Here is a 19,386-nt window from a genome sequence, read left to right as displayed (position 1 = left end):
TAATTCTGCCATTTTTCTTCCTGTCATGGAGAATAGCATAGCTCTTGCTGACAGTGAGAGCTCTTCCTCACTGAGCAAGGTTGTTCTCTCCCTATGATGACCACTACTCTGGCATTATGTTTCAGGGCAGGAGACACTGCTTTTGCACCACTAGGGCGTGGACCCATTCCTTATCATCTGGGGAAATCTTATCCTGTGGTATAAGACTTTGGGCTCTATGGATCCACCAACAGGAATAGAATTAAATGGTTTTACAATATCTCCTAAACTATATGCTATTTGATCTTCACATACCCTGTGGTATACCAACAGCTCAGGTCAAATGGAAATATACCAAGATCAGACCAGTTTCATGCTCAAAGTCTGGTCCAGTCTTACCTACAGTTCCCCCTTGCAAAGAAGATCTGAAAAAGAATGTAGTAGAATAATACAATGGCATATGTTAGTGAAAATTATTGAGAACTACATGGATGAATCTCAAGAATATAATATTGAGCCAAACAGAGTGTTGTTGAAAGAGTTGTGGGAGGAAGGATGGGCTAAGTGGGTAAGGGACATTAAGGAATCTACTCCTGAAATCATTGTGGCACCATATGCTAACTAACTTGAATGTAAATTAAACAATAAATAAATTAAGAATATAATATTGAGTCAAAGAAGACAGGCTTAGAAGTATACATAGTACAATTCCTTTTAAATAAATTTTCCTGACTAAACAATATGTTGAACAAATAAGTACAGTGTATAGATGGTATTCAAACATAAACTATGCAAAGTAAACCATATTATTTAAAATAAATACATAGGGGAACTTGGATGGCTCAGTCAGTTAAATATCCAATTCTTGGTTTCGGCTCAGGTCATGATCTCACAGTTTGTGAGTTCAAGCTCCCTGTCAGGCTCTGCTCTGATAATGTGGAGTCTGCTTGGGATTTCTCTCTTCCTCTCTCTCTCTCTCTGCCCCTTCCCAGATTCTTCTCTCTCTCTTAAAAAATAAACATTTAAAAAAGTTATATACTTAAAACAAATTTAAAATAAAATACAATACAATACAATAAAAGAAATACATAGATGTAAAAATATGAGGAATGATCAGCATATGATTCAGGGTATGCAAGGTCTTTCTTCAGAGATGGAAGGAGATGTGTACAGGTAGAGGTATGCAAAGGCCTTCTATGCTCTATCACAGTGTTGGGCAAGTCATTTTTCATTATTGGTGTCTCAACTATATATGTGTATTCATACATTATATTATTTCTATACCGTATTTTACAGTTTTAAAAATGAGTAAAAATTATAAAAAGTAAATCTTAAATATAATACAAAAGGTGAGCAATAAAATTAATATGGAATATTGTTTTTAAAAGGAAAAGGAAGAAAAGAAAGAAAGGAAGGAAGGAAGGAAGGAAGGAAGGAAGGAAGGAAGGAAAGAGGAGAGATTTTAAAAGAGGTTAAGTTTATAAAATAGGTTTTAACCTATGAAGGAAGGAACTTGAGTAGAATTTTTGTAACAATAGCAAGTCATTCTTTGCTGTTGCTTTAACCATGTTGATCATTGTTGTTATTTAGTTTGTACATGCTACGGATTGTGCTGTGGACTGTATAGATTGCTTTGGACCTTTGAAGAAAGCCACTGCTTTTCCTCTTTTTCAGCTAGCTGTATCTTAGCTTTGCTTAATGTTGTCAGTGAGTTGTATTGGTTTATATGACCAGCCTGGAGCCAACGCCAGGATGCTTGTTCCAAAGGCTTGTTCCTGGGTTTTTCTGACAGGCTAGATGGGCTTTTTATGTTTTGTCTTGTTATGTTCTGATTTTTAATTCTTGCTTATTTGAGAGAAGAAATGCTGAATAACCTGAGTGTAAGAGCAGAATGTTCACCCTGGTGTAATTTAGCATGGCTTTATGTAAAAAGCATCTAGCCACGTGGGACAAAAATAGAAGACTTGTTACACACAACAAAATGTATGTGTTTATTACAACTGGAGGGGGAAAAAAAAAAACCCTAAGGCTGATTGCGTAAATGCTATGCAAAGGGGTTGACAGACTAGATGCGGTATTTCAGCAGGACTACCTTGGGAAAAATAGTCGAAAACATCAGAACCTTCAGATTTTAGCTCCTAACTTACAGAGCTGAGACCACAAATGGATACTGTGGGATTTTTTATGCTCCAGTGTGAAATCTCTGTGGTGGGAGCTACACCTAATATTATCTTATGTATAAAGCAGCCCTAGGTCACATGGATTCGTTTCCCTTAGTTAAGTTGAGCTGAATGTGTCAATGAAATACTTGCACACCTGTTAAAGCATCCTAGTTATTGTCAGAAGTACTGCAGTTACTGTGGTGGTGTCCTACCCCTCACCCGCAAGGCTACGGCAAAGACTCATGCAATCTGTGAACTCCACAGCTCTAGGGGTATCGCTGTCGTGGTAATGCAGTGAGAAAGGTATTCACTGGATTTGTGTAGCGTGGTAGCCCTGAGGCCCTGAGCTCCATCCTGTCAAACATAGTGAATGAGAAACATCAAGTAAGCTTGAATCTATAGAAAATATATCCCAGGAATTGTGATGGGGACTGCTGTGGACTGTATTGTGTGCCCCAATCAAAATCCATATGTTAAAGCCCTAAGCCTATGTGACTGGGTTGGAGATAGGGCCTTTAACAGGGTGATTAAGGTTAAGTGAGATCATAAGGATGGGCCCTAATCTAATAGAACTGGTTTCCTTATAAAAGAGGAAGAGGGGTGCTTGGGTGGCCCAGTTGGTTAACTGTCAGACTTCAGCTCATATCATGATCTCAGAGTTCATGAGTCCAAGCCCTGAATCTACCTTTCTGCTGTCAGCACACAGCGTGCTTCAGATCCTCTGTCCCCCTCTCTCTGCCCTTCCCCTGCTGGCACATAATGCTCTCTCTCAAAAATAAATAAAACATTTAAAAAAGAGAGAGGAAGAGACACCAGACACCTCTCTCTCTTCCCATGCATGCTCAAAGAGGTCACATGAGTACATAAAGAGAAGATGGTCACCTCCAAGTAAGGAGAACTGCCTCCAGAGTTGTGAGAAATAAACTTCTGTTGTTTAAGCCACTCAGTCTGTGATATTTTGTTATGGCAGCTTGAACACACTAATACAGGAACATGAGCTCCTGACTCCAAAATTTTACTAGTGCTCTGATTTCTACTTGGAACACCATCCTTCCTATTCCTCCCCGTTTACTTGCAACTTCATTATATGTATCTTTTGCATCCTCAAATCCAGCTTAGATGACCTCTCTTCCATAATACGTGTTCTGACCTTACCTTGAATGTCATCATACTAGCAACTGAAACTGCAGCATGTTTTTAGCATTCATACTTTATGCTCCATTGGTCTAGTTATGTGATTATGAACATTATCATTATTACTGTTATCCTCTCAGTAAATGGCAATTGCTCTCAGACCATAAATATTTCTTTCCCAGGCCTCGCATCTAGTTTACTGGCAAGTTTTGTCAGTTCTATGTCAGCCTATTGCTTAAGGCTGACCATGTGGCTAAGCTCCATCTCATCCTGCTGAATCCCAGTTACCGTCACCATTCACTTGGACAACTGCAGTAGCCTCTTAACCATTTATCTTCTTCCACTCTAGTTTCCTGAAGTCTATTCTTTTCAGAGCAGCCAGGCTGATCTTTTAAAAAGTAAGTCATAGAGCATTACTTACCTGCTGAACCACCATGCTGCCATCTTGCTGTAAGTCACTCCCCTTGTTTCAGTAAAGAATCAGAAATTGTCAAAACTGGGATCCTTTAATTCACCTTGTTTGTTCATTTCACAGGATGACTGAGAGTCTCAAAGTAGGCAAGAGGCTTCCTGAGCCACACTCAACATATTAATTGCAAAACTGGTGGCTTTGCCTGCTCCAAGGCCATTCTTTTCTCACAACATAGAGGGTACAATTTTTCCTTTTGGTCAGGATAAAAGAAAGACACTATTTGAGAAGACAGACATTAATAGAGGGAAATGCCTAGTGGAAATATAGTAATAGAAGTATTTCTAATAACTAATATCTTTTATTCTGGCATCCAGAATCTATCTAAAGAACATGAATGCCCATTATGTTTGTTTTCCATTAACAATTTAATACATGTGCTTTTTACAACTTATGGGCATGATTAATAAATTAACATTAAATTCATTTGTTTGTTCACTCTTCAAATATTACTGCATATGTTCTATGTCCCGGGCATTATTCTAGATGTTAGGAAAACGCAGTTAACAAAATACACAAATAGGTATAAGGCCATGTAATTAAGTAAAATGATAACAATTCATTGGTTTTTAATTTTTATCAGAAAGCCATCATAATTGAAAAAACTGAATAGCAATTTGCATCTCTATAATGGACCAAAAGACAGACAAGGGGCAAAAAATTCGATAAAGTTTGTAGTTTGTTAGATAGCATTAAATACTGAAAAGTAAAATTGAATTGGAAGAGCAAGGAGTAATCTGGTAATGGCAAGAGGGTAGAATTTTAGGTAGAGTATCCAAGAGAATGTTCAGTGACAAGCTAGCATTTTTACTAAAACCCTGAAAGAAATGAAGATATGAGTTCTGTGAGCATCGTGGATGCCTGAGGAAGAGCATTTCTAGCAGAGGACAGCCAGAACAAAGGTCTTGAGGGAGAAGCTTGTCTGCACACATAAGGACAAGTAGGTCAGTGCAACCAGAGCAGACTGAGCAAGGGGAGGTGATGCTAGAGTGGCGGAAAGAAACAAGTCATGTCAAATGTCACTGGTTAGTGTAAGGACTTTAGCTTTCTTGCTGAGTGAAACAGAAACCACTAGAGGGGTTGAGTGAGCAGAGAGGTATAATCTGACTTTCACTTTAACAGGCTGCTGAGTGGACAAGACTGACGCCGCCCCAAAAGAGAAATGGGGAGGCCAGCTTTAAAGACTACTGCAATAATCCAGGCATTTATTTATTTTTTTAATGTTTTTTATTTATTTCTGAGAGAGCGAGAGAGAGACAGCGTGAGCAGGGGAGGGGCAGAGAGAGAGGGAGACACAGACTGAAACAGGCTCCAGGCTCTGAGCCGGCAGTCAGCACAGAGCCCGACGCGGGGCTCGAACCCACGAACCGCGAGATCATGACCTGAGCTGAAGTCGGACCCTCAACTGACTGAGCCACCCAGGCGCCCCGGCATTTGAAGTGTAGGCATTTCTGAATCATCTCCACACACAGGATCTCATCTAATACCATGGACCTCTGCACCCAAAACTCCCTAACCTACTATCTTCTAGGTAACTGTCCAGATCAATAGATACGAGATTCTCCCCATTCCCTTGAGAAAATTTCCCGTTTTAAAGGGTGTGGCTGACAGGCTCTCCTCAGTTCTCTTAGGCTCAACTACCTGTCAAATGGTGGGCCTGCAATTCTCACTTGTCTCCTTCACACATCTTTTGTACTAATTTTCTTAATTAATTATTTTATGTATTAGTTTATTAGGCAATCCAAATAAATATTACATAAACAAGTCAAATGTGTACAAAAAGTGAGTTGTTTCTATGAAAACCAAGTGAAATTCTTTTTAAAAAATAATAAAAAGTAATTTGGTTTTGGGGCACGTGGGTGGCTCAGTCAGTTGTGTCCAACTTTGGCTCAGGTCATGATCTCATTGTTTGTGGGTTAGAGCCCCAAGTCAGGTTCTGTGCTGACAGCTTTGGATTCTGTGAATCTCTCTCTATGCCCCTCCCCACACCCCTGTCTCTTTCTCTCTCTCTTTCTTTCAAAAATAAATAAACATTAAAAAAAAATTCTAAGTAATTTGGTTTTAAAATACTATTGAATTGGGATGCCTGGGTGGCTCAGTTGGTTGAGTGTCCAACTTTAGCTCAGGTAGTGATCTCACATCTCACAGCTTGTGGGTTCGATCCTCACACTGGGCTCTCTGCTGTCAGGTGGACCCTGCTTCCGATCCTCTGTCCCTGCCTCTCTCTCTCTTCCTCTCTCTCTCTCTTTCTCTCAAAAATAAAGAAATATTTAAAAACAAAATAAAATACTATTGAATTATGTGAGGAAGATGATTTTAAAAGACTAGAGGAGGGGAAAATATCTAAAAAAATTCTTTACTTAGATTGTCTTATGGGCTTCTTTAAGTATAGTGCCTACATTAACATAAACCAAATGAGATGCACTTGAGGTGTGGGTAGTGCAGGAAAGATTAGTCAATATCTAGTCGACAGACTCATATTCAAATAAAAAACCTCAGGCAGAAGTCAAAATGTTGGTAAATACATATGCGGTCATTTATTTAAATTAAAATATTGAAATTTTATAAATATTTAAATGATTCTCTGGTTTAAACAGGTGTTTTCAATTACTCAGTTGCAACCTCTCACCCTGATTACATCAAATAAGAAGGTTTCTACCTATGTTTAATGTCAAGTAATTAAGTAAAACCACAAAAACTAACTGTTTGAATTCTTACCTGAAAGCAATAATAATAGACAAGTTAGTGATTCATTCATATACACAAAACATGGAAGAATTGAAGCAAGTTTTTGCCAAAATTGTTAGGCTATATTCAAATATACCTTAGCTACCTGGAAATCGAACTCTAAACAGAAATTCTTTGATTCATGACGAGGATGTGGAGAAACGGGCACCCTCCTACACTGTTGGTGGGAATGTAAACTAATGCAGCCCCTCTGGAAAACAGTGTGGAGGTTCCTCAAAAAATTAACAATAGAACTCCCCTAGGACCCAGCAATAGCACTGCTAGGAATTTACCCAAGGGATATAGGAGTGCTGATGCATAGGAGCACGTGTACCTCAATGTTCATAGCAGCACTCTCCACAATAGCCAAAACATGGAAAGAGCCTAAGTGTCCATCAACAGATGAATGGATCAAGAAGATGTGGTTTATCTATACCATGGAATACTCCATGGCAATGAGAAACAATGAAATCTGGCCATGTGTAGCAACATGGATGGACCTTGAGGGTGTTATGCTGAGCGAAATAAGTCAGGCAGAGAAGGACAAATATCATATGTTTGCACGTATAGGAGGATTAGGAGGAACTTAACTGATTACCATGGGGGAGAAGAAGGGGGGAAATGGTGGGGGAAAGGGAGAGAGGCAAACCATGAGGGACTCTTGAATGATGAGAACAAACTGAGAACTGATGGGTATGGGGGGGAAGGGGGGTGATGGGCATGGAGGAGGGCACTTGTGGGGATGAGCACTGGGTGTTATATGGAAACCAACTTGACAATAAACTATTTGTATAATAAATATATAAATAAATAAACTTAAAAAAAATAAAAATTAAAAAAATTAAAAATAAATTTAAAAAAAGAATGTCTTTGATTCAGTCTTTCCCCTATAGAAATGTGTAATTAATATAAAAAGATGTAAAGCTAAGTCTACCAATAAAAGACAAATCAACTTGTCCCTCACAAATTTCCACAGATGTCTTATGTCAAAATGGTAAATATTCAAATTATATATTTAAAAAACATATGAAAGCTGAGAATTTTTAGAATATAGAAAGTGGTACTTCAAAGGCCACTTTCAAAGGTTGAAAGGTTTTGTGTTTTACAAGTGTTTTATTTTATCACAAGACTTAAGAAATATTATGGAAGATATATAATCCTTCTAACTGAGGAGTAATTATGGAAATTGTACAAAAGTGATCCCAGCGCAATATAATATTATACTCTTTTTTTTTTAAATGTCTTATTTATTTCTAGGAGAGAGAGAGAGAGAGACAGCGTGAACAGGGGAGGGTCAGAGAGAGGGAGTCACAGACTGAAACAGGCCCCAGGCTCTGAGCTGACAGTCAGCACAGAGCCCGACGTGGGGCTCGAACCCACGAACCGTGAGATCATGACCTAAGCGAAAGTCGGACGCTTAACCGACTAAGCCACCCAGGCGCCCCTATTATACTCTTGGCATGATCCTCCTCTCTCACCTTTCTAGTGAACAGATAAATATATTTGGTTGAACCACATTCACACTTTAACCTTGATGCTTTCTGAACTCTTTCATGTTCAAGTTGCTGACAGGCTTCCACAATACACTTGCTGGATTCTTTGCCCTTTTGCGGACATTTTTTATACCTCGCAGAACTATATGAAGTAAAAAACTGTGAGAAGCTGACACTATATAGGCAAATCTCATTTTATTGTGCTTCACAAATATTATATTTGTTACAAATTAAAGGTTTTTGGCAACCCTGAACTGAGCAAGTCTATCAGCACCATTTTCCCAATAGCATTTTCTCACTTTGTGTCTCAGTGTTACCTTTTGGTAATTCTTGCAGCCTTTCAAACTTTTTCATTTATTATTTTGATTTGTGATCAGTGATCTTTGATATTGCTCTTGTAATTGTTTTGGTGTGTCACCAACCATGCCCATTTAACATGGCAAACATAGTCTACAAATGTGTGAGTTCTGACTCTTCTACTGAACATCATCCCCCATCCCTCTCCCTCCCCTTTGGTCTTCCTATTCCCTGAAACACAGGAATATTGAAATTAGGCCAATTAAGAATTCTACAATGGCCTCTGAGTGCTCAAGTTGAAGGAAAAGTCACATCTCTCACTTTAATACAAAGCCTAGAAATGTTACAAATTTGTGCAAATACAAAGCTTAGAGAGGAAGGCATGTTGAAAATTAAGATGGGGGCACCTGAGTGGCTCAGTTAGTTAAGTGTTTCACTCTTGACATTGGCTCAGGTTATGATCTCACAGTTCTTGAGTTTGAGCCCCAGATCAGCTTCTGTGCTGGCAATGTAGAACCTGCTTGGGATACTCCTCTCTCTCTCTCTTCCCCTCCCCTGATTGCTCACTCTTTCTTTCAAAAATAAATAAATAAACTTTAAAAAATGAAAAACAAAAAGAAAGAAAGCTGAGATAAGCTAAAAGCCAGGTCTCTTGCAGCAGTTAGCCCAGATGTGAATGCAAAGGAAAAGTTCTTGAAGAAAATTTTAAGTGCTACTCCAGTGAGCACATGAATGGTAGTAAAGTGAAATGCCCTCATTGCTGATATGGAGAGAGTTTTTATGGTCTGGACAGAACAACTATCCACAATATTACTTTAGGCTAAAACCTAACTCAGAGTAAGGCTCTAATTCTCTTCCATTCTATGAAGGCAGAGAGAGGTGACAAAGCTGCTAAGTGAAGCTGAAAGCTGACAGAGGTTGGCTTGTGGGATTTAAGGAAAGAAGCCATCTTAATAACAGAAGGTGAAAGGTGAAGCAGCAGGTGCTGATATAGAAGTGGCAGTAAGTTATCCAGAAGATCTAGTTCAGATAACTAATGAAGGGGGCTTCCTTAAACAATAGATTTTCAATGTACACAAAACAACTTTCTATTGGAAGATGTCATCTAGGATTTAACCTAGCTAGAGCGAAGTGAATGCCTAGCTTCAAAGCTTTAAAAGATAGCATGACTCTCTTGTTAGGAGTTAATGCAGCTAATGATTTTAAGTTGAAGCCAATGCTTATTGACCAGTCCAAATATCCTAGGGCTTTACAGAATTATATGAAAAATGGAACAATAAAGCACATCTGTTTACAACATGGTTTACTGAATATTTTAAACTATTTAGAGACTATGGTGCAGAAAAAAAGATTCCTTTCAAAATATGACTGCTCATTGACAGTGAACCTGGTCACTCAAGAGCTCTAATGGATATTCACAATGAGATTAACGTTATTTTCATGCCTGCTCACACAGCATCCATTCTGTAGTCCATGGATCAAAGAGCGATTTTGACTTTCAAATCTTCTTGTTTAAGAAATATATTTTGTAATGCTATTGCTGCCATGCATGGTGATTCTTTTAATGGATCCGGGCAAAGTCAATTGAAAATCTTCAGGAAAAAATTCACCATTCTAAATGCCATTAAGAACATTCTTGATTCATAGGAAGAGGTCAAAATATCAACATTAACTGGAGTTTGCAAGAAGTTGATTCAGCCCTCATGGATGACCTTGAGGGATTCAAGACTTTAGTAGAGGAAGTAACTGGAAATGTGATGGAAATAGCAAGAGAACTAGAATTAGAAGCGGAGCCTGAAAATGTGACTGAATTCCTGGAATCACATGATCAAACTGAAAAGAATGAGGATTTGATTCTCATGGCTGAGCAAAGAAAGTTGTTTCTTGAGATGCAACCTACTCCTGATGAAGACACTGTGAAGATTGTTGAAGCGACAAGAGTAGATTTGGAATATTCCATAAACTTGATAAATCAGTGGTGGGGGTTAAGAAGGCGGACTCCAATGTTGAAAGAAGCTCTACTGTGGGTAAAATGAAACCAAACAGCATTGCCATGCTACAGAGAAACTGTTGGTGAAATGAATAGTCACTTGGTGTAGCACACAACATTGTTGTCTTATTCTAAGAAACTGCCCTATTAATACAGAAAACAAACTGATGGATACCAGAGAGGAGGGATTTTGGAGTGAACAAAAGAGGTGAAGGGGAGTGAGAGATACAGGCTTCCAGTTATGGAATGAATAAGTCATGAGAATAAAAAGCAGAATATAAGGAACACAGTCAATGATACTGTAATAGTGACGTAATGAGACAGATGGTAGCTACACTGTTGGGAACATAGCAAAACATGTCAACCTGTCAAATCACCAAGTTGTACACCTGAATCTAATGTAACATGTGTCAACTATAGTCAAACAAGAAAAAAATGGCCACAGCCACCCCAGCCTTCAGCAACTACCATCCCAATTAGTCAACATCAAGGCAAGGCCCTCCACCAACAAAAAGATGATGGCTCGCTGAAAGCTCAGATGATGGTTAGCATTTTTTTTTTTAACAATAAAGCATTTTTTAATTAAGGTATGTACATTTTTTAGGCATAATGCAATTGCAGACTTAATGGACTATAGGTTAGTGTGAAGATAACTTTTATAGGCACTATGAGAATAAAAAATCCATTTATTGTGATACTCACTTTATTGAGGTTGTTTTGAACCAAATCCACAATATCCACGAGCATTAATCAATAATAACTACATATATAAAATTTTTATAATTTTATTTTTAATTATATTGAGGGACGTTAAGAGAGGTTCCCATATGTCCAAACTCAAAGCAGTGTAATATAGAAATCAGAGCATGAGAGTGTGTCCAATATAGGATTCTACTTTTTTTTTAAAGTAATCTCTAAGCCCAATGTAGGCCTTGAATTCACAAGCCTCATGAGATCAACTCACATACTACACCAATTGAGCCAGCCAGGCTCCCAAATTTGTACTCTTGAACCAGAATTTACTAGTTGAACATTTTAAAAGCAATCCTTTAACATTTTTAAGCCTCAGTAAATGTTTTGTATGTTTTCCCTATGAGCCAAATGATATAAAGGAAAAGGAAAAAATCAAAATAGGATCTAGACAAAATAAGCACTAAGTAAATGATACTTATTGTTGTTATCAATGTTGGCATTTTGTGAGCATGCTCTTAATGACCCTGACAATGTAAGAAAAACTTTACTAAGAATTTCATATAAAAGATATAAGTTAATATATTCCTAAACTGGCACAAAGTTTTATATCTGAACAAACATTTTCGAAGTATAAAGACAAGATCTTCACTACAAGTGTCTGCTGGGGACCTGGGTGCCTCAGTCGGTTAAGCTTCCACTTTGGCTCAGGTCATGATTTCATGGTTCAGTTCTTAAGTTCAAGCCCAGCATTGGGCTCTCTGGTATCAGCACAGAGCCCACTTTTGATCCTGGCTCTCCCTCTCTCTCTCTGCCCTCTCCCTGCTTACACACTCTCTCCTCTCTCTCTCTCAAAAAATAAATAAACTTAAAAAAAAGTGTCTTCACTTATTATGTATATCCTCTTAAATCCCCCAAAGCCTCTTAAAGTCAAACAAAATCTAAAATACATATTTTATCCACCCCTCCTAATGTTTACCTATCTTTCATCATTGCCTTGATTGTCCACATTTACAATCTTTAGGTAGTAATTTACCCAGCCCTGTGCACACCCTATGCTGTGGGCCAACATCATCTTTAAAAATATTTGAAGGGGGCGGGGGGCGCCTGAGTGGCTCAGTCAGTTGAGTGTCTAAGCCTTTGACTTCAGCTCAGGTCATGATCTTATGGTTCACAAGCTCGAGCCCCGCCTTAGGCTCTATGCCAATAGCTCAGAGCCTGGAGCCTGCTTCAGATTCTGTGTGTGTGTCTCTTTCTCTACCCCTCTCCTGCGCACGCTTTGTCTCTCTTTCTCAAAAATAAATAAACATTTTAAAAAATCCACAGAACTATCTTTATTTGGGGCACCTGGGTGGCTCAGTCAGTTAGGCCTCTGACTCTTGGTTTCGGCTCAGGTCATGATCTCGTGGTTTGTGAGTTCAAGCCCGTCATTGGGCTCCACGCTGACAGTGTAAAGCCTGTTTGGGATTCTCTGCCCCTCCCCCACTCCTTCTCTCTGTCTCTCTCTCAAAAATAAAAATAAATATACTTTAAAAAGTATTTGGAGGGGAAAACAAACTTCTTTCCATCGGCTCTGTTTAAAATGAAACCACAGGGGCACCTGGGTGGCTCTGTTGTTTAAGCAACCAATTCGATGTCAGGTCCAGTCATGATCTTATGGTTCATGGGATCCAGCCCTGTGTCAGGCTCTGCACTGACAGTGTGGAGTCGGTTTGAGATTCATTCTCTCTCTCTATTTCTTTCTCTCTCTCTCACTCTTCCCGTTTCCTGTTTTCTCTCTCTCTCTCTCTCTCAAAATAAACATTTAAAACAAAATAAATTACATATGCACATATTTTTAATAAATGCCTTCTTATGTAACTACATTTTTCTACACAATAAAAGAATCATTTTCTTAACCCATTTGACCATTTCAGCACTCACAATTTTAGGTAAATATATCCTATATGATATTTAAATACTCTATCATGCTCTTTTAATATTCATTTTTATTTTTCTTTCTTATCTACTTGCATTTTTCTGTTTTACAAGAGAGTCATAATTTCTATGCATAATCCTCTTACACTTCTGAGGCATTGCAAATTGAATTTCCCCTTCTGAAATAAATCATGGCTGGCACTGACATCAACCTTCACAACCCTCCATTATATGTTTCTCCCATGATGACCTGCAAATATGACAGCCATACATATTAGCAACTCCTGGACCTCTCACTGTCTTTCTCTGTAAGCTCCACATCATCTTTTTTCCCATCAACTCATACCTAAAATAAAAGGGTTGATTTACCCCAAACATATATGTACTAACCATTATTCAATAAGCATAGACCTGTGACTACCAAAGCTGAAGACATGCTCAACTGAGTTGCCACCTATGAGAATTAGCTCAGCTGTCAATCAGCAAACCCAATTTAAAGCATCTGCATTTGTAAACTCTTAAGGGATCATATTCAAAATTACTCTGTATTCCCTTTCTGGTGCATCTAGTACATAGGCCATGTTTCTATTAATCAACAGTTTCATGGGAGTGTTATTGATACTTATTTTCAAGTTATTTGAAGGTCATTTAAAGTAAACTTTATACATGCTACATTGTGTCAGTCCATCCCAAATAAATATGCTAAATTTGATGACAATCATCACAGATTTAGCTGCTCTGAGGGATGAATATTGAAGCCCTCTCTTACCTATTAGTATTATTCTATGTAGTCTAGTTTGATAACTCTCATCTCCACATATCATCTTGATATCTTTATATATTATATGATGTTAACCAGACTTCCCCAAATTGAAACTCATAGGAATCACATAGTCTGTATTTTAGTCAGCCTATCCCATACATGCCCTCCAAATTGGGAAAATATTCATCTGCTGTTTTAAAGCAATGCAATGTTAGAAAATAGTGCTTCATTTTGTGTATATATATATAAATTACTGGTTATTGAATAAATCAAATATAATTGAATAAAAATATAGTTGCTTTCACTTTCATTATTTATTTTTATTGACAAAATAAAATGTATGCTCTTGTGGGCTCAAATATAATATTAGCTCTTTTACTGCTGGATCATTTTTTTTTCTATGTGCTTTTCTAGTAATTCCCTTAGATTTTTCCTTCATCTGCTCTTGTCTTTAACCTTATTATCATTTCTTGTCTTTAATTTTAACGTGTAATTATTTTTGTGGACTTCTATGCTGACTTAAAAATTTTTTTAATGTTTATTATTTATTTTTGAGAGATAGAGAGAAGAGTGCAAGGAGAAGAGGGACAGAGAGAGAGGAAGACACAGAATCTGAAGCAGGCTCCAGGCTGAGCTGTCAGCACAGAGTCTGCTGTGGGTCTCAAACTCACAAACTGTGAGATCATGGCCTGAGCTGCAGCTGGATGCCCAACCGATTGAGTCAACCAGGCACCCCTATGCTGACTTTTAGAAATTAAAATATTTTGCTTTTTTTTATTAACCCTTTAAATTCTTTACAAATTACATTTTAAATTGACCTAGGATTTTAAAGTAATGAAAACTATAAACACTATGAAATATGTTACACACACAGAGACCTGCATTTGATTAACCAAAGAATTACAACTTTGTGTAGCCCCAAAATATATTATCATGATTAGTTGAACCTAGAAAACATAACATTTTGGAAATAGAAATAGACATCTCCATGATACCAAGGTGAGGATTATTATTATAAATTTATTTATACTTTAACATTATTGAAGTAATATTGATGTTTTAAAAGCAAAGATATAGAGTTACTAATGATTTAAAATGAGAAGCTAACATTAGAGTATAGAACTGAATTGGAAAAATTTCCATAATACTTTTGCAGCAAGAAAAGCCCTTATAATTCAGGTTGGAAATAAATATATGGTGGTGATGTTATAAAATGAATTGTCAAAAAGCAATACAGGGTTCTAGGAAAAATCCAGTTAGTTCACACAATATATGACTTCCACTATTGCTGGGTCTCTTCACCAAGTCAGAAAGTAAAGTAGAACAAATCTTGCTATTCAAATCCAGTAATTTGCGTGTGTATCCCTTCTTAAAATATTAAGTATCATAAAGAATTTATACATATTAATATTTCAATATAAGAGACTTTAGTTAGCCACGTAAAATAAACAATTTTCAAATCTTTTGAAGTGACTTTGCATATCACTAGCTGTGCTAATTCAAACTCTTATTATTAAAACAAGATCACCAAGATCTGCCTGTCAATGTTTTTAAAAGTTAAAAATGTTATAGATAAAACTTCAGTCTTCTTGCTAACTCAGAATATTTCCCTCTGAATAGTTCCATAATATCAGAATATTTTCCACATTCAACAAATTCTACTCATGGTCCTTATCTTTGATAATTCTTTAAATGTAAAATGTCAAGATGATTTCTTCTTTTTTTTTTTTTAAGTTTATTTATTTATTTTGAGAGAGAAAGGAAGAGAGAGAGAGAGAGAGAGAGAGCAGGGGAGAGGCAGAGAGAGAGAGAGGGAGAGGGACGATCCTGAGCAGGGTCTGTGCTGTCAGCACAGAGCCAGATGTGGGACTCAAACTCAGGAACAGTGAGATCATACATACTCTGAGCTGAAATCAAGAGTTGGATGCTCAGCTGACTGAGCCACCCAGGTGCCCTTCAAAATAATTTACCCTTAAAGTGAAGAGATGAGCTCATTAAATTTATTAGCTCACCTTTTTCTTCAAAGACATATGACTTCCTGTTACATGCTTAAATAGCACAAAAATGCAAATTATCATAGAAAGATACTAATTGAAAATTGCAAATAATCACAGACAACCAATGCTTTTTTGGGGTGGATCTCCTATTGAAGACTTATGTTTTCAATGAATAAAATCCCCTGCATATTAGTGTAAGAATGGAATGTGAGGGGCGCCTGGGTGGCTCAGTTGGTTAAGCGGCAGACTTCGGCTCAGGTCATAATCTCGTGGTTCATGAGTTCGAGCCCAGCGTCAGGCACTGGGCTGACAGCTTTGGATTCTGTGTCTCCCTCTCTTTCTGCCCTCCCTTGCTCACACTCTGTCTCTCTGTCTCTCAAAAATAAATACATGTTAAAAAAAAACAAAAAAAACAAAAAAAAAAAAGAAAGGAATGTGAGACTATAACATAAAGCAGATGCTTGGGGTGCCTGCTCTTTATTCCCTCTCAGTCCATCAGATCTTAGCCCAGTTGTCCTGGGTTTGTTCCATGAACATTGCCAGAATGTCCTACCTCGGGGTCACAAGGAGTCTGCTTTATAGCCCAAGGGCTTTCTCAATGGTCAGGACAACCACCCAGAGATCTAGACATAACTGGCATAACCAGAAGTGCAGGGACAGCCCTCACCCTAAGGGGAAAATGACCTGGCAGACAATTGCCCCAGCTTCCTGGTCTTTGGTGGAAAAATTATGAAGTATGTCCTGTAGTTTCCTAGGGCAAGTAAATCCCAGCCACTCACAGTGGTACCCAGCTTATAATACACCCTTATCAGCCTTTTCCCTTCCTTGTCTCACTCTTTGCTTCTGCCTCCTGGAATCACTCTTAAATAAATTACCTGTTCCCAAGGCCATATTTCAGGCTCTGCTGTCAATGGAATCCAGAAGTACAGGGCACAGAACTCTCACACAAAAATTACAGCAGGTTTTTACTGGGTGTGAAAGAGCAGCAAGAATGAATAATTTCTCAAAAATGTTATCTTCTATCTCCTTCTCCTGATGGAGGTCTCTCTTTTTCCAAAGCTGGGCAGTTTAATTCTCTTTTTGGTTTATTTATCTTCTGCAAATCCACACAATCAAGGTCTCACCCTCCATCCTGGGCAAGTTATAAACAGATTTTCTTAAATAAAGACAATTTTGTCCATGACAAGAATTTTTGTGCCATTGATGAGATAATTTTTTAAATATGTTTATGCATAAGTAGAGTTTGTAAGGTAGAACTTGCTTTTTTCTTTCAGGCACATCTTTATTCTCAACCTTTTTCCATGATAATTCTAGGAGATAAATACCATTCTGTTGTTTCTTCACCTGCTGCTTGATTATAGGTTCAGCAATAAGACCTAATATGTATCATGTACTAAAGAAAAGGAGACAAAATGTAGTCATGCAGAACTGACCACAAATTTTAACTGGAATGACATATCTAGTGGCTTGTAAGTTTTGGCCTAAATCATTGTGTGGAGCAGAATCCTTGGAACAAGTCTGGATTCGTGAAAAAAATGTGTCAAGATCTGTTAGTGATTTCATAGACCAATGGAACAGAATTGAGAACTCAGAAGTGGACCCAAAAGTATACAGCCAACTGATCTTTGACAAAGCAGGAAAGAATATCCAATGGAAAAAAGACAGCCTTTTTAACAGATGGTGTTGGGAGAACTGGACAGCAACATGCAGAAGAATGAAACTAGATCATTTTCTCACACCATGCACAAAAATAAACTCAAAATGGATAAAGGACCTGAATGTGAGACAGGAAACTATCAACACCCTAGAGGAGAAAGCAGGAAACAACCTCCTTGACCTCCACCGCAGCAACTTCTTACTTGACCCATCCCCAAAAGCAAGGGAATCAAGAGCAAAAATAAACTGTTGGGACCTCATCAAGATTAAAAGCTTCTGCACAGCCAAGGAAACAACCCAGAAAATTAATAGGCAACCAACAGAATGGGAAAAGATAGTTGCAAATGACATATCAGATAAAGGGTTAATATCCAGAATCTATAAGGAACTCACCAAACTCCACACCCGAAAAACAAACAACCCAGTGAAGAAATGGGCAGAAGACATGAACAGACACTTCTCCAAAGAGGACATCCAGATGGCCAACAGACACATGAAACGATGCTCAGCATCCCTCCTCATCAGGGAAATACAAATCAAAACCACACTGAGATACCACCTCACGCCAGTCAGAGTGGCTAAAATGAGCCAATCAGAGAACTCGAGATGCTGGCGAGGATGTGGAGAAATGGGCACCCTCCTACACTGTTGGTGGGAATGTAAACGGGTACAGCCCCTCTGGAAAACAGTGTGGAGGTTCCTCAGGAAACTAACAATAGAACTCCCCTAGGACCCAGCAATAGCACTGCTAGGAATTTACCCAAGGGATACAGAAATGCTGAGGCATAGGAGCACATGTACCCCAATGTTCATAGCAGCCCTCTCCACAATAGCTAAAACATGGAAAGAGCCTAAGTGTCCATCAACAGATGAATGGATCAAGAAGATGTGGTTTATCTATACCATGGAATACTACATGGCAATGAGAAAGAATGAAATCTGGCCATGTGTAGCAACATGGATGGACCTTGAGGGTGTTATGCTGAGCGAAATAAGTCAGGCAGAGAAGGACAAATATCATATGTTTGCACGTATAGAAGGATTAGGAGGAACTTGACGGAGGAACAAGGGGAAGAAGAAGGGCGGAAATGGTGGGGGAAAGGGAGAGAGGCAAACCATGAGAGACTGTTGAATGCTGACAAAAACTGAGGACTGATGGATGTGGGGGGGAGGGGGGATGGGCATGGAGGAGGGCACTTTGGGGATGAGCCCTGAGTGTTATGTAGAAACTAATTTGACAATAAACTATTTGTAAAAAAAAAATAAAAATAAAAATAAAATAAAATACAAAAGAATAAAACTAGAAAAAAAAAAAAGATCTGTTAGTGATTTGTACTAGGCTGCAAAAGTGAAATACACATAGGTAGGCATTTTGCTCCTCCTAATTAAAATGGGCTAAAATAAGCATGGGCTTTGAAAGCAAAAAATATGTTCTAATTCTAAATCTGCCACTTACTATGTGATTGAGGTAAATTGCTTAACTTCAGAGAATCTCTGTATCTTCGTTTGTAAAACCAAAGAACAGTAATATCTACTTCAGAAAAAAAGATTAAATCACATTAACGCATTTCAAAGTGCCCCATAGATTCTTACTATGTAACTTCACCTAATTAAAGTTCACTGAACCTAATCCCTTTAAAGTTCACTGAACCCAATCCCTTTACTTCCTCACTAAGGGTAGATAATCCAGGGAAACGCTGTGATAGCGCCAATAATTGTCAAATTTGTAATAATAATAATAATAATAATAATAATAATGGGTGTCAAAAGTTAAAAAAAAAAAAGAAATAAAACCAATAAATCATCGAGGTAGTAACTAGTAAATACTTATTGTGAGCACATCAAAAAGTTTGTAGCCGAGGAGCACTCACGCCAAAACATGGAATGAGGCTCCGAGGTATATTGTTATAAAGCAGCTCGTACAGTATGGAGGAAGTGACTGTTTATTATTCATAATGATTGGTTACAATATTAGAATTTTTTTTAATGAAAGGGAGTTGGTTAGTGGTTACCTCATACTAATTTTGGAGAACAATTTAAGTTTTTGCTCACGATTTTCAGAGACATAAGCAAGAAGTGACCTGGGTCAATTTAACATCAGTCTCACAGAAT

At 37.9% G+C, this 19,386-nt stretch overlaps 1 pseudogene; it reads left to right on the top strand.

The window, feature by feature from the left end:
* The first annotated feature begins 8,537 nt into the window (after positions 1 to 8,537).
* Positions 8,538 to 10,360, top strand: LOC120239983 (annotated as a pseudogene).
* The last annotated feature ends 9,026 nt before the right edge of the window (positions 10,361 to 19,386 follow it).

Source organism: Hyaena hyaena, unplaced genomic scaffold, assembly GCF_003009895.1.
Source record: "Hyaena hyaena isolate Hyena2069 unplaced genomic scaffold, ASM300989v1 scaffold_244, whole genome shotgun sequence".
Taxonomy (NCBI): domain Eukaryota; kingdom Metazoa; phylum Chordata; class Mammalia; order Carnivora; family Hyaenidae; genus Hyaena; species Hyaena hyaena.
The sequence above is the reverse complement of the archived record's forward strand: the minus strand, read 5'-3'. Positions and strand labels throughout refer to the sequence as shown.